This window comes from Lissotriton vulgaris, chromosome 1_1, assembly GCF_964263255.1.
Source record: "Lissotriton vulgaris chromosome 1_1, aLisVul1.2, whole genome shotgun sequence".
Classification (NCBI taxonomy): Eukaryota; Metazoa; Chordata; class Amphibia; order Caudata; family Salamandridae; genus Lissotriton; species Lissotriton vulgaris.
In genome coordinates, this window is record NC_141685.1 from 1,340,348,014 (window position 1) to 1,340,363,809 (window position 15,796).

Here is a 15,796-nt window from a genome sequence, read left to right on the forward strand (position 1 = left end):
GACCGCAGGCAAGCCAGACCTAGTCTGACTGCCTCCTAGTCGACTCCCCGGGCTCTTACTCTGCGGTAGCCTCTAACGGCTGCCGCGCTCGCAGCTTGGCTCGGCCCCCGGCTCCCTTTCCCTTTCCCTCACGTCCGAGGTTCCTCAGCTCACCTCAGCTGATTGCCGCCGTCGCCGGCTCCTTTCATCGCTCCACAGCTCACTGAGGGTCGCTGGAGCCGTAGATTACAGATGGGGCAGTGGTCACAGGCTCAGTATCAGTTCAGTGATCGTCGGGCTGAGCACCAGTGAGGTGCACCAATGAGGAGCCGGGGACGCAGCACTTGGCTTTGCTCGATCGACCTGCGGCCAGGTGGTGCTCGAGTCAACAGAGATCCGCGGTAGCCAAGAGCCGTGATGCCGTGAGCACCTCCTCGTCCTGGCCTCGGCGTCCTCGAGTAGACAAAAATCCGCCGGGAGCCGTGAGGCCGTGAGCACCTCCTCGTCCTGGCCTCGGCGTCCTCCGCAGCCGGCGGTCAAAGCAAAAACATGGCGAATGTATGATTTATTCAGCTTTACAACCACTAGAGTTTCAGTGAAATGGGTAATGAGTTCCAGAGCCTCGGACCCAAAAAGGAGAACCGAGTCCCACCGATGCGTTTGCGTTTGAATCTGGGAACCAACAAAAGATTCACATGCATTGATCTCACGGTACGCAGGGGTGAGTACTTACTGATTCACGAAGAGATGAAATTAGGACCAGCTCCCTGAATAGCTCTAAAGAGAATGCTGCCAGTTTTAAACATAGCTCTCTGTTCCACTGGGAGCCAGTGGAGATATTTTAATAGTGGGCTAATATGACATTGTCTATCCTGAAGATAGATGATTCTAGCTGCTTGATTTTTAATCATCTGTAGACGATGTTTCTGCTTTTGCGGGAGGTCAAGATAGAGCGCAATACAATAATCAATTGTAGATAGGATAAGTGCAATCACAATTTGAGTGCAGGCGTCTTTGCTGAAGAAGCGTCTAATCTTGCACAACTTGCGGAGTTGGGCAAAGCAGGAAGAAGTAACTCACACAATCTGGGCACTCACAGAGAGACCTGAATCAATGTGAAATCCCAGACTCTTTATCACTGGTTCAGGGAGTGGGATCGCACCTAGCTCCGAAGGCCAATGAGAGGGTGTCCAGTAGATGAGTTTATTGCTGGGCATGATTATCTCAGTCTTGTCAGAGTTGAATTTTAATTAGTTGTTATCCATCCCGTTTTTTACATACATCATGGAATTCCAAACAAAGTCTATGGATTCATCTGAGTTCTCCAGGGAGAAGATTAGCTGCATGTCATCAGCATAATTAAAAAATGTTACCCCTATCTACCGAAGGCTGGAGATCAAAGGCTGTATATATATATATATATATGTATATGTATATATATGTATATATATATATATATGTGTGTGTGTTAAAAAGGGTTGGTGAGAGACAGGAGTCCTGCGGGACACCACAACTCATTTATACAGTGTTGGATTTAAAATGGGAGAGCCACACAGATTGTGATCCTCTAAAGAGGATCTAAACCAATCCAAGCCAACCCGAGACCCGCTGCGGCTATACGATTCAACAGATTTTTTTGGGTTCGCGGTGTCAAATACCGTAGATAGGTCGAGGAAGACCAAGGCCTGAGTACAGTCAATGTCCGCATGTCTTTTGAGATCATCCATGATGGATAGAATAACAAATTCAGTGGAGTGCCCTGGGCGAAAGCCCGCCTGATGGGCATCCAAAAACATGGTCGCTTCTAAGAAAGAGCTGAAACAAGTAGCTACATGAGCCTCCAACAATTTGGCAGGAAATGGAAGTAACGATATCGGCCTATAGTTCTCCAACTTTTTGGGATCTAAACCCTGCTTTTTTTGTAGCGGGATGACCACAGCTTCCTTAACAAGCATTTACAATGCAGTAGGTCTCGCAGCATTAAAGTTTGAGTTACTGGCATTGTAAATGACAATGCTTTGCATAATTTTTTTTTAAATTTGCAATTGGTATATAAACATTGTTTGTGAATGGTTAGCTGTTGCTTACCCATTTTATCAGCAAAAATCAACATGTTGCCTCTGAGAGCTGCCCAACTCCTTGGAAGGGAGGGGTGTCAAGCAGAAGCAGATTTGTTACTGTTTCTGCATCACTCTGTACATTTACCGAATTAAGTCTGCCTAAAGAAGCCATATGGTCGAATTTAGAAGGAAAGTACAATTTTTTCTCCACGTCAGTAGTCCAAATGCAAAATCCATCATATTGTAGGTGGTAAATGCATTCAGTCAGTACACAGTCCGCAGGTGTGCTCAATCCTCAGAGGAAGAGAAAATTTTAGATTAAACCAATGCTAGATCGTGTGACAACAATAGGGTCTGACGTCAGAACAGGTGCCATTAGGTGCTAAATTGAAAGAGAAAGACAGGGGGAGGGGCAGGAAACGGCAAGAGGCGCTTACACGGAATCTTAATGCGCTGCTTCAACGTCAGGTCTGACACAGCTTACGTAGATATTTATAACATGCAGACTAGGTTTTATACAACACTTCTGTGTGTGTCATTTTTTTTACATGAAATTAATGTTAATTATTTAAGGGCAATTTTCACGAGTTGGTTTACAAAATATTCACAGGCTACACACACAATATATACAAGCATGGCGTTCTAAGTTTAAAGAACTGAAATGACATGGGTTGTTCTACCTGTAACCTATGTACAAGCAATAACATACTTCTAAAGAGAACACCAAGCCCTTCGACTCCTATCTTTACTTGAATAATACTTAGAAACATTTCCGTGTGACTTGTGTTTTTAATTGCAGGTTAGTGTTTAGCCATTAAACTATAACTCTAAAAAATATCTGAAAATGTGCAATAAATACAAACCATGTGTACAAAACATTAAGAACAAGCGAAAGCGTGCCCAGCAGGACCATGACCTCCTGCGACGTCTTCAGCAGGTGCTGCTGGTGGAGCTTGGGTCCTATTAGAACACTCAACTGCTTCAGCTTAGATCTGCGTTACTTTAAGGCTGGAAATCATAAATGCCTCTGTGAATCTGGCCTTGTGCTCCAGACCACTTTGAAGCGTGTTGACGAGAAGCCAGCCTAGCACCACCAGACAATGAGTCCACCCAAGTGAGAGATGTCAGTGAATATATTAAAGATTATAACACACTGTGCATGGCATCAGGCAGCCTTCTTCTCTACATATGCCAGTGTTTTGGGCCAATGAAAGCACCATTGTGGGTGTGGGCCTGTTGGTAACATAGAGGGAGCTTGGTTATGATGAATATGCGTGAATGGAGGAAAAAAAGAGGCATGGCTAGGCCTGTCCCGCGCTTGACGGGCCTTCTTGCTCCCGTTATTAATGGCCTGGATGTGAAGGCTCCTGCCGTGACCTCCACACACAGTTATCCTTGGAGTGATGGCTCCGATAAGAGCAAATGGTTCGGCGCTTGGTGGGGAAAGTGACTGAGATGGATGAAGGACTCCCCAGCGCTACTTAACCCATTCCAGACAAAGCTCTGGAGACCGCGACTTAACAGAGCGTGAAAGAGAAAACAAACACTGGGCGCTACCTGCAGGAACACTATTGATTACCCCCTGGGCCGGGCACTTCCTACTCTGACTGAGGCGGGCTTCAAGCAGGCACCAGTCTCTGCGTTGTCTGTTGTATCCGCCAATACAGGGTTGTCTGCTACTTTCTATCACTAGTGCACAGTCCTAAACATGCGCTTACACACCCTAGTGACAGATTGCCATTTAGTGAGCACACTGATAGAGCGTTCATCTGGGCCAACTCAGTTTCCTCTAGAAGGTGATAAAAGGTATCTCGATTAATACCAAACTTAATAAAACCGTACCTGCCAGCATTTAGGAGAACATGCCCTCTGCTGAAATGGAAGGCGAGGTGCCTTTCTCTGAAAAGAAATGTCTCTCTCTTGTGAAACACGCACCAGAGGAGCCTTGATGCATGGTGTGCGGCGCTGGAAGTGTTTGCCAACCCTGCCCGAAAGTACAGCGCATACAAACAGAAAACAAGCTGAAAGAGACGACGTGATTGTGCGAGTGTGCACATTGGCTGTCCAGATGCAAGCTGAAAGAAAAGCTGTGCGCGTGCCCATGTGCTGTCCGGGGCCAAGCTGATACAGCACACACACATACAAACCGCCCGTGCAACACACCGACGTACCACTCACGGGCAATTGCAATCGCACGCAAAAGAACGCACATTCACGCACAGATGCACCTCCCGCTTCCCCTGAGCCCTGACGTCTTCCTCCCGAGGTCTGAAGCCGCCCTTGATAAGAAGAGGGCTTTGTAATTCAGCTGAGACTTTTACTTTGCAGCTGAGGAAGAAGACCCACAGGCATGGGAGAAAATACTCAAGTCCCGGGTCCCAGGAGGCTCCCATGCCTAATGGGAGAGCCCCGCGTCGTGCTGCGTTGGAGGAGCAGGAGTACCGCGCCGCAGCACCGGTTGATTTTGCATGTTTCCTGGGGGGAGGGGGGGGGCTGGTTTGGGCGGCGGGAGGGGGGGTGACTGGCTTGTGCGGCGGGCGGGGCTGGCTTGGTCGGAGGCGGGCAGGCTTGGTGGGGGGGAGCTGGCTTGGTCGCGGCCGGGGAGGCGGTCTTAGTGGCACGAGGAAAATGCCATTGTGCTGGAGGGTTGCAAGGGAGACAGGAGATGGGCACAGCGCGTGCCTGTACGTGGTGAGCTCGTGACCTGATCCTGATCCGATTCCGCCTGCGCGTGCCCATCTCCTGTCTCCTGGGAAGCAGAGCCGGTGACTATAGGTCTCTGGCGAGACAGCGCTTTGCGTTGTAATCGTCACGAGACCTGAAAACTGATGGTACAATGCCATGAGACAGGGAAAGATTAGGAAACTCCAAAATAGTATTGGAGAAAGCCTGATAAATTGCCTTTAATATATTAATAGGGCAATCCTCCTTGGCGGAGTCCGATTTAATCTTCGTAACAAGATCTAAAAAAAGTTTCCTGTCCAACTTAGGAAAAGTGTTAAGAGAAGAATAATTGAAATAGGCCAGGCTGGCTTCCGCGCTAGGATTGTTGGAATCAATGGAATGTTGAATTTTCCTGATTTTTACAATGAAAAAAGAATTCATATCATTACAGAGATCCTGGGTAGCAGTGACAGACGGAGTCACGTGGCTGGGATTTGATAACTCTTTCACAACCCTAAAGATTTCTTTGGAGCTGTTATCCGAATTGAGTACCTTAATCGTGAAGAAGGTTCTCTTAGCCTCCAATATGGCTTTTTTTATACACATGCAATTTTGAGGTATATTTCATTTCGTCCTCCACTAGATACGATTTGCGCCATTTCCGTTCAGCTTGGCGAACTTTACGTTTTTGGATTTTCAGTTCCTTAGTGAACCATTTAGATGCTTCATGCTGCCTTAGGCGAGAAGTTTTAGTCTGTGGGGGAGCATGAATATTAAAGGCCTTCATTTGCCAATTAGTGATCTCCTTTTCACAGCTATCTAACTCTCCTTCTAAGGCAGGTTGCTCACAGGATAAAATGTCCAGAAGGGCCTTCAGGTTAGTTTGATTCCAGTTGTTTCGGAAGGCGCTTTTTAGACAGGAAGGGCGTTTCAGCAGTGACAAATTATTCAGCATAAAGCTGATAATGGAGTGATCTGAACATACACAAGGATAAACGGCCAGATTATGCAGGGTAATATTGATGGACCACACTTGGTCAAGAATATGGCCTTTTATATGCGTGGGAGAATGGATGTGTTGAGTGAGGTTTAGGCTGGCAAGGGACTCCATGAGTTCCCTGGATAGTGTTCCCTCATCAGTCTCATTGGCCCAATAGTTTAGATCTCCAGCGAGCAAGACTTTATCGTAATCTGTAGTCAGGGTTGCGATATTGTTCGCTAAGACTTTCGGAAAGTCAGGCATCACTGTAGGAGGTCTATACAGTACTACACATATGAGTGTGCTGTTGTGCAGATCCAGTTTGACAACTAAATTATCAACTGCAGGAATTTCAAAATGGGGCAGGTGAAGGGTAGATCTTTTTTGATAGCAGCAGCCACTCCACCCTCTTTTTCCTGGGGGTCTGTTAGTTTGTAAAAAAGAATAATTATAGGGGAGTGCTGCTAGTATCTCAGGGGAGGATTCCTCTGTAAGCCAGGTTTCAGCCAGAAATAGCAAATCTGGCGCATCAATAACCAAGATGTTATCAATTTCTAGCTGATGCTTAACCATGGAACGCCTGTTCAAATACTTGCTATAGAGGTCTTTGACTGGCTATTTTTGCACAACGGTGCTAGGTGAGGTTGACAGGCCCATAGACTGCCCACCCATTTTTGAGATGTCAGTGAAAGGAAGAGGATTTGCTTTAAGGATCTCCAACTTTTGCAGCGTTTGCTTCAGATGAGGTTCAGGGGATTGCAAATAGTTTGGTGCCAAGTTCTTAAGGCTAGCTGCTGAGTATGTGTAATTTTGACCTGAGTATCATGCCCCATGCCCCTGTGTGTGCCCAGTGATAAAACAAGCTCATCTGCCCACCTACACCCTCTGCAAACTTATTCGGAGAGTGTCACATCAGGTCCTCCGATGTTTAAATGGTGACAGCGGGCCGCCACCCAACACCACTGCAATCTGGGATTCAGACAGCAATGGTGAGTCGTTGTGCTGGTTCTCTGCCTCAGAGGCTGATGGAGAGGCGGCTGATGCATGCTTCTCCACATCACTTAATGCACTGGCCCTTTCCAATGCCCCTTGCTCTTAGGTGGGTCCCAATGTCTGGCGCCAGGAGCATGTCTTGTTCTGTCTCTGTGCTTGCCATGGAGGAAAAGAGACAGATGTGTCCCCATGTGTGGGTGCAAGTCCCTTTTGCTCTACACAAACCCAAGCTTTACCCAGAGTCGCACAGAAGGTGGTGGAGCCCTCATGCTGCACCCAGAGAGTGGTGGGAAACTGTAGGGCGTAATTTATGTTGTGATCATGTAGGCACTTCATCCCGAGGAAGGAAGATCTCCTTTTTTGGACCTCCAGGGTGTAATCCAGGTAAATATGCACTGGGGTATTCTTGACAGTCCACAGACCCTTGCTCTCATCACCTGCAGTATGTGATCCCTGTCGTTAAATAAGCATGCCACCACCTAGACGCGTTGGGGCGCCTGGGACCCTGTGACCCCTTTCCAATGAGAAGAAGGTGGATTGCTTGCCCTGCAAAATCATGTTGACAAACCAGTCCTCCAAGGAGAGTTTCATGTTTGGGCCTTCCGCCTGCTCAGGAAGGCCCACTATGTAAGTTTTTCGCCCTGATCTCCCTTCCTGGTCCTCAATTCAACCTCGTAAGTATTCCACCTCCTCCTGCTTGGCACAGAGGCTTTTGTTGGAGTCTACTACCATGGGCCACAGGATAGCCAGTGTGGATTCAGAGTTTGCAACCCAGTACTTCAGTTTCTTATGATCCTCTCGGAGGAGGCCCACATTAACATGTCAGGAGTCTAGCTTTAGCTCTAGAGTGGATTTGATGTCCAGGACAGCCGAAAGAAGCTCCTAGAATCAGCCGGAGTGGTCAGACAGTGTGACCGCCAGCGTTTAGTCCATGGTATCACCAACCATCAGGTGTTCGTCAGTCCCTCGTGCGCCGTTGGCCTGCATCGGGGCACTGTCCGATTTGGTCTTCACCATCTTAAAAAGAGGTGGTGTGATCGGATATAGCAGTGTCCATATAGTAGTTGGCGGGGATTCTAAAAGGAGAACTATAACAGGTTCAGTTAGCATTATTAGAGGCGTAAAGTAAAGTGGGAGATAGGGCCAATCTGGTGCCTACACTGATCTTTGAGGATTCCCACATGCATCTCCCCCAGTGGTGGAAGTGGGCGGGATCGGAAGGGCACGGCGTGCCCCTACTTTTTAAATTTAACTAAGTCCGTTCCCCTACTTCTTCATTTCAAAAATGCGTCCCAGGACGGCAGTAATGCTTCAAACACAAAAAAATATTACAGGACCCCCCAGCCCTGTGTGGTGCACATCGAGGAAGGCCTCTGTAGTTGCCAGGACTTCCTCCCCCTTCCCCTCAGCGGCCTGCCCCGCAGCACTATAGGAGCCGTGTTACACTGGAGGAGCAATCAATCAGCACCAAAAAACGTCTTGGCTGCTGCAGTGATTTACGCCTTATTTAGTGAGGAGGCCACATACCAGCCCCCACTGTGACCAATACAATGGTCACATCAGGACACATTGGCAGCCCCGCCCTTGACCCCATCTGGCCATTATTTTCGTGCTCGCCCAGACGGACGCTGGCACAAAGAATTCGTAATTCCTGGCAGACAGAGACCAAACCTTGGCGCTTTTCAAAAAATAACTGGAAAATGTTTAATGTCTTATTAGTTGTTTTCCTAAAAGAGGCTGCACCTGTGCCATTTTACCCAAGTTTGCCTGAGCACAAAAGGGAATCTGCCGTGTGTGTGTTGATGCCACAAAGGAAAACGTATTGAAGAAATGGAATTGGTCATCAGTTTGGATCACTTATGTATTCCACACTTCACCTGCTAGAAAAAGGAGATCTTTGATCAGCATTCAAAGGATAGCGAGTCGAGGAATGTTTTAGGAAGCTTTTGCGCAATTGATCATTTATGATAGAATTATTTAGTGTTTTAACTATACTTATTTTAATAATCGAAAATACCAAGAATAGTATTTCAGACGGTACTAAGTGATTTGTATGTTTTTGTGATGTTTTTTATGAATGTACAATAAAGCAACCAAGTAACCACAGATGCCCACTACGGAAACAAAAACCGGTTCTCTGCCGGGCAGCTTTATTTTTAAACCAGCCCTTATAACACGAGCCCCAAAACAGACTTCAGCTAGCTGTGACAGTATATAAATGCGAGTCTTTTTGCCCACATGCTGAGATGGCCTACCCACCCTTCTACTTAAAACTCTGATTTTACATTAAGTCTCCTCTCGCCTCTGGCATTATGCTGTTTTGGTGATATTATGTTAACTGTCAGCTAGAACAAACTTGTTATATTCCATTTAACCCAAAAGAATACTGTGAGGGGGTGGGGGGCTGCAGCCTGCCCACCCCCCATCGGGTCTTTATTGCTCCATGGACCTATTCACCATTCACTTGATGCAACAAAACTGAAATATTTCTACCACACGGGTGGTTTTAACCATTGACCATAAACCAAATGAATGCGAATAGCACAGCTGATCTTTGTTTTTCAAAAACCTTGAAGGTCATTCTTGCACCAGGGAAAGTAGTAAATGCACAACACAAATCTGCAAGTCATATTTATGAAGCCACGCTTAACCACTTTGCATGACTTTGAATGGTTTCATAAATATGGAGTAATGCAATACAGTGCAAATTGCTGCTTTGCCTGACTCTGCACAAGGGAGGCATTGCAGTGGGTGTTCCCACTCAACTCTCCCGTTTTTTACGCAATGGAAAGTAAACCTGGGACTGCATCAAAATCTTAAGCCTCCCCAAGGGAGGCACAACATGGAGAAATATCTTAATTTCTCCCTGTTTTTCCTTTATCTATATGTGCAGCACACATAGAAAGAGGAAAAAGCCTCTCTGAGTTGTTTTTGTGCAGGAAGGTGCCCCTTCCTGCACAAAAACAATCCTGCATGCAACGGAGGCACCCTTGCACCATGGTGTAAGGGTGCCTGCATTGGTGCTAGGCTGATGAAATGGCAACAGTGCACTTGGATAAACGCGTATCTATTGGTTGGGTGCATTGAATAACGTTATAAGCTGTAACTCAGTGAAATGCAAACAGTAAAAATTGGGATGTTTTGCTCTTTCTAGCCACACCTCTGACTCCGCCCACTGACCAATCCTCAGATTATTCCTGCCCCCTGATGCTCCACCCACAGTTCCCCTACTTTTTTCCCCCCACTTCGACCACTGATCTCCCCATTTCCAGGGCACCTGCCCTATGGATTGACTTCTGCTGTAAGGTGCTGCATGCAGCGTGGCACTCCGATTCCAGGGGTAGGAGGTGCATAAAAGAGAAAAACAAGGGCAGGTTGACCATTTGGGGCGCGCACTAAGGAGTAGTGATGGTCTCCATGAACAAGCCCACACAGGGCATTGTGCAACAGCATCAGGCGGAGGAGTTATGCGTCCCACCCGGCCCCCAGCTCCCAGCTCCGAAGCAGTATATTTTGATGGTGCTGTGTACATTATTGTCTTTGCCTGAACTCAATCGGCCTCAAATGTATGCCGGAATCACCCTTGGCTTAAGTCCACGCGGGTTCAGCTCCTCTGCCCGCAGCGGTTCCGGGCATGTGAGCTATGACACAGCACCAGCTCCACGGCTCCCTCCGGGGTGGTTCCGCCGCACAGATGTGCAGTCGCAAAGAGCCGGAAAGAAGGAAGGGCGCCTTGGCGCAGGCTGTTGCATCGTTGAATCGGCGCGGGAAACTGTCTGTCATTCATGTCTGGATGCGGCGTGGCTCGCAGCCAGGCAACCCCGAGTAGGTGAGTTCGCTCCTAATAACGTGTCCGTCTCGGCCGCTATCATGGCCGCGCCCCCGACAAAGCAACATTTTTACAGTAAACGCCAGGGATTGACGGATTTTAGCAATACGTTTTCAAAAGAGCTAGCCTATGTAATATCATACTGGACATTTTTTTATACAAGCTGCCAGTTTGTTGGTTTATATTGCACCCAAAGACCTCTAAATATTGACAGCTGAAATTTGCTGCCCTTAATCTGAGATTTATAAATACAAATGCGACAATCTCACTGAAATCATTGAAAACTACGTTGGACAGAACTTTTACATAAAAATAAAGAGTTTGTTTACTATGATTTATAAAATGGAAATCCAACGTTTGTGTTTTGTGAATGGATTAAAACTGTACTATTCACACAAGATATCTTTATCAAGTAGAACACCTGTTAGGTTTGTTTCTTCATCAAATAGACCTTGTCTTTAGGTAGACTCCTGCATAAGTTGGACTTGGTCATCAGGGTGGGCCCAACAAATAGGGCAAACCTTGTTACAAGCGGAGATACTGTTATCATGTATGGCTTTTTTCTATATTCATCTCATTTTCTAGTGGTCCCTTGTCATCATGTAGACATTGGCATCTGATAGACCATCAGGTAGTCCATGCCTAATGATAGATTTCATCATGTCACAAGGAATCCTTTTCTTCATCAGAGAGACCTCATAATTATGGGATCCATACAATCGGTACAGGGCGGGTAATGCTGTTTTTGAATCAATGTGTTTGGTCCGCAACCTCAGAGTAAATTAATAGTTCTGGTCAAAACCTCCAGAAAACTTTGGCATACTAAGGTTGGATGAAGAAAGCCAAATTCAGATTTTCAATTTGAATCCCTGTAGGAGTCAGTTGTTTGCTTGTTAAAGGAAGGGTGACATTTTGTTCAACAAAAGGACCGGCATCAGTGCTCTATAAAAGAAAAGGAAATCCTCTTGTGATTAAACAAAAATGTATGTAATTTATGTAGGTAATCCTAGCAATAACATGCATGAAAGAAGTGAGAACTCTACAGGAGTAAGCATCAATATGTAGTTACCCTCTGATTGTTTTGCTTGCAGTGATGGCTTTTCAGTGCAGGAGCATAACATAGTACTCCTGTTCTCTCATCATGCACTGGCTGGATTCCCTGATTCCCTCGCCCTTGATGCAGCTGCATGTCATATGTGCTCCATCAGATACCTTTGTATTGGCTGCTAGGGTCAGTGGAGGGCCATAGGTGACTGGTGAAACAGGACTTCAGCGTTATATGGGTAACGGGAGCCAGTGGTGTTTTCAGCGAGTTGATGTGATCCTGTTTCACACAGACTTTTGGTGAGGTAGGCAATTGCATGGATTATGTCAAGAATGGGGCAGTTCTGTTGTGTTATTGGAGTCAGTCATCTCTCTCTAAACACACACACCAGGTTATGCTGTCCCCTGGGGCCCAAGCCCCACCAATGATTAATGTATCAGGAATGTTAATTTTATCCCGCCCTGCCATTGGCTGAAGGGAAAAGCAAAGGTGGTGCCCCTCTGAAGTGTGTGCCAAAGAGAACGGACCTAGGGACGGTGCAACACACAAAGAAGCAAACACCTTGCAATCTCCGGGATCTGAGTCAGATTGCTGGTCTCTTCCTGCCATCGTTAAAGGCTATAAGTCCAATAGTGTGCCAAATTGCCTGCTGGCAATTGAAAGCCATATCTATCATTTAACAGAGCTTTAGCATCATATTAAATAAATATCCTCAAAACATGTTTTGCTTCTTCAAATAACCTGTTCGGATAAAAACACTTCAGTCTGCGCCAGAACCTGCCCTCAAGATTTCCTTTAACAGAGATGTGATTCACCAGGAGCGCGAGACTGCGTACATCCGAGAGGCCACTCAGGGGCTGGCAATAATTTAATTATGTCTGTCGGCCACATGGTCCCTCTGTCGTCTCGGGGATGCCTCACCTTCTCACACACTTTTAATTGCGCAATGCGCATGACAATGGATACCAGTCTCCGCGGAGACGTGCATGCGCGCACCATTTAATTTATTAAAGAAGCCGCTGCGAGGTACCCACGGCGAGTGTAACCTAAGTGCTGGATGCGCGGCCGCAGAAAGGGCCCCTGGAGGGTGGGCCCCCGCGCAACGCGGGAGCTGCGGGGCCTGTGTTACGCCCCTCATACAAGGCTATGTATAAATACATACAAATCACCATCCCCATAACTACCTGTTTGAAACATTGAGAGGCTTTCACAAATCCAGGTTTCTAGCTCTGATGTTTGGCCTAACTTAAATTAATGATGCACTGTCGCCATGGGCCCAGATACCAAGCTCAACGCTTTGTAGGCTGTCCTTGGGGACAGAAGAAACTCTTCTGCGTATATTGTGCATATGCCCCTTTTTTGCTATCTGCACGCAGAAAGGTCCTGCTTAACATCTTGGACACCCACGGAATGAGCACTTGCCGTCACGCCCTCCGTTTCTGCCTGCATGGCTGAAGCGTCCAGGTAATATTCTGTCTGGTAAAGTTAATCATCATCGCTTAAAGGTGGCACAGAACGACCCTGAGGAGTGCATTGCCGAAAACAGTGGGGCAGTGACACACTCCGGGTGCATGCAAACTGCCAGGGCTAGACTGGCCATAGCGGGCATTGGGTGTTTCACCGGGAGGTCTGGAAGGGTGGGGGCCCGTTTTGTTACGGGGGGCCGGTTTTGTAGGGGTGCTTCAATATTGGCGCCTATTAGTAGTCCAACATAATTGCCATGGTTACTTTGGGTTCCCATTCCAGCCCTCCAAACTGCATCTCCACCTGCGCCCAACTTCTGACAGCTCTACGTGCCATATATAGCAGTAGCCACCTTGTGTGCTTCGCTGGACTTCAAAAAAGATCCCACTCTTGACTTCGTATGTCCAGCCATCGCCTTGTCGCTAGTTCGATGTCATTTAAATGTACTTTATAAAGGAGCCAGGTGCTATCGCAGAGAACTTTATATAGGCTTAGTTGCCGTTAATTAAGCACTGCCACGTTCCCCTTGCACTTTGTTGTACTTTGCACCATTAAAGACAATGTTGAAATGCATTAGTGGCAGTGGTGAAAGATGGCATTGTATGGCACTGATAGCACTCGGCTTTTTAGACATTTCTTTAAAAGAGTCTTTCGATACGGCACATGGATTTTTGATCTGCTTTTATATTTGTTTCACGCATTTTCTCTCATCTTGTAAAGGTTTTCATGAATAATATAAATTCAGCGTCATTATACAAGGACACATTAGTTTCTTAGGCTCTGCGAGATTAAAAGAAAAGCCCAGAATCACAGGACGTTGAGCCGCCCGCGGGACTAGAACCTTGTTCCTCATTTCTACAGTGGTAGCTCTGGCCCTAAAGCCCCATCCTTTCCTCTTTCACTTTCGATTATTTTTGCAAAGGCAAGAAAAGAGATTTGCAGAAGTTGAACCTTATGACTAGTGAGCGCCTGATGCCCCCACAACACTTGTAGTTTCTTGTTTTGCAGTACAGCAAAATGGTATTCCAAACACCTTACTGGCACGGCATACCCTGCCAAAGTGGGCACCTCGGGTGCTTGAAGTGAGTGGTACATACAAGAGAGGTCTACCTACTGCTTTAGCAGGCAGCCTAATGTGAAAGGGTATTAGTTTTCTACAATGCTACCCTCACCAAACAAATGTATGTCATCAAGGGTATGTCTGTTTCAAAATGCATATGCATTGACGGCTTTGTCCAGATTGTTCTTCCACATCACAAACGATGCTACTCAGCTAGTATCTGGACATTACTAGGGCTGTTCAACATTTGAATGATGCTGGCGAAATTCACGTGCACCCATTTTCTTGAATTTGTTTCAGGAAATGACTTTTTTAAAATCACTTTATTAAGGGAGGATGCACCTTGTGTAAAAAAACAAGCCTTTCAAGTTGCCAGTTTAAGGCTAGTCCACGCGGAAACTGTCTTGCCAAGGGACACTTTTGCTCATATTTCTTAAGACTTTTTATGTGAGGGGTAACACTTCAGTTAAAAGTACATTTTTTCAAATTTTCATGAAACTTAGTGAAATTTCACAATGAAGATTAAGCAATGCTACACACCCATATGGGGCACCTTCTTACATTCCCGCAGGCTGAAGACACTGCCTAGAGCGACTTGCTTCTTAATCTCTGTGTCGCCGGTTGAAATATGTGCACAGACAACCAAGTCACATGACAGGTTTCTAGGACAGCAAAAGTCAAGACAAGAAAGGTTAACATTTCTTACCGTGAGCATTAAACAAGCAGCAGGTGGCCCTTACAATTTCGAACAGGCGCAGCACTGACGCTGGCACTGCATAGCACCTGGTGCGCATGCATTCAAAGCCTTTTCAGATAGGTTGGAACCAGTGTGACTATCTCTAAAACTGGTATTTAGGCTGCATCTAGGCACCCCCAAAACATGTAGTGACCTACTAGGTAATGGCTACTTCTCAAAAGGTTAAAAATTAAAGAATCAACACGAAACGCAAGCCTCGAAGTGACACCACCAGGACTTTTAGGATGCTGATGTGGAGTTTAAACTAACCGAGAATGGTGTCAGAACTCGAATATTTATTAACTCATCCACCTAAACCAGAGGTCTTCAAACTATTTTGCGCTAAGCTCTCCCCAAATGAAATGTTTTCAAGTCAGGGCCCCCCACAAAACCTCTATGGCATGGATTAGGGTAGCTGGAGGGGGAGGGGTGAGAACAGAGGGTGGGGGTTATTAGATCATTTCAAAGAGACCTTTCTGTATCTTATAGTGCACAATAAGTGTAAGATTTATAAACGAACAAATTCACCAACCAGAAACATAAATTGACCACTGTTGCACTCTTTGACATCAGTGCAACAGCATATGCTGCATTAGTGATAGCTACACCCCTAGGCTGCAAGCAATCTCCTATGTCTCTTTCACCTCCTTGCCTGATCATCATTCCAATCTTGAAACAGACTCGCTCTTACTTTTCTATCTTTTGGGGACGTTTTAAATGGCGTAAACTCAGCCCAATGACATTGGTGTACTTTATATAAGCACCAGTTACATAAAATGCACATGATCAGATATTTTTTTTAAGGCTCTGGGAGATTAAGTCATTTGCAGAGAATCACAGAATGTTGAGCCAAGGCTGGGACTAGAACTTGATTCCCCTGTTCCAAAGTCAGCAGCGCTCACCATTAGCCCACATCCTCCTCCCTTTTAGAAAAAAACGAGCTTGCGTGTATTGCCCTCCTTTTTGCAGCAAATGTGCCCTTGGTTC

At 46.3% G+C, this 15,796-nt stretch overlaps 1 protein-coding gene across 6 annotated transcripts in view; it reads left to right on the top strand.

Annotated features, from left to right (window-relative positions):
• B4GALNT1 (beta-1,4-N-acetyl-galactosaminyltransferase 1) overlaps positions 1–15,796 on the top strand; it is a 613,238-nt gene that overhangs the window by 212,179 nt on the left and 385,263 nt on the right. Inside the window, exon 1 of one of the 6 annotated variants that reach the window (XM_086966495.1) lies at positions 10,388–10,504. The exons of the other annotated variants lie outside the window; for them this stretch is intronic. The gene's annotated coding sequence lies outside the window, so the exon portion shown is untranslated. Of the gene's footprint in view, positions 1–10,387; positions 10,505–15,796 lie in introns of those variants that run through there. 6 annotated transcript variants of the gene reach the window in all.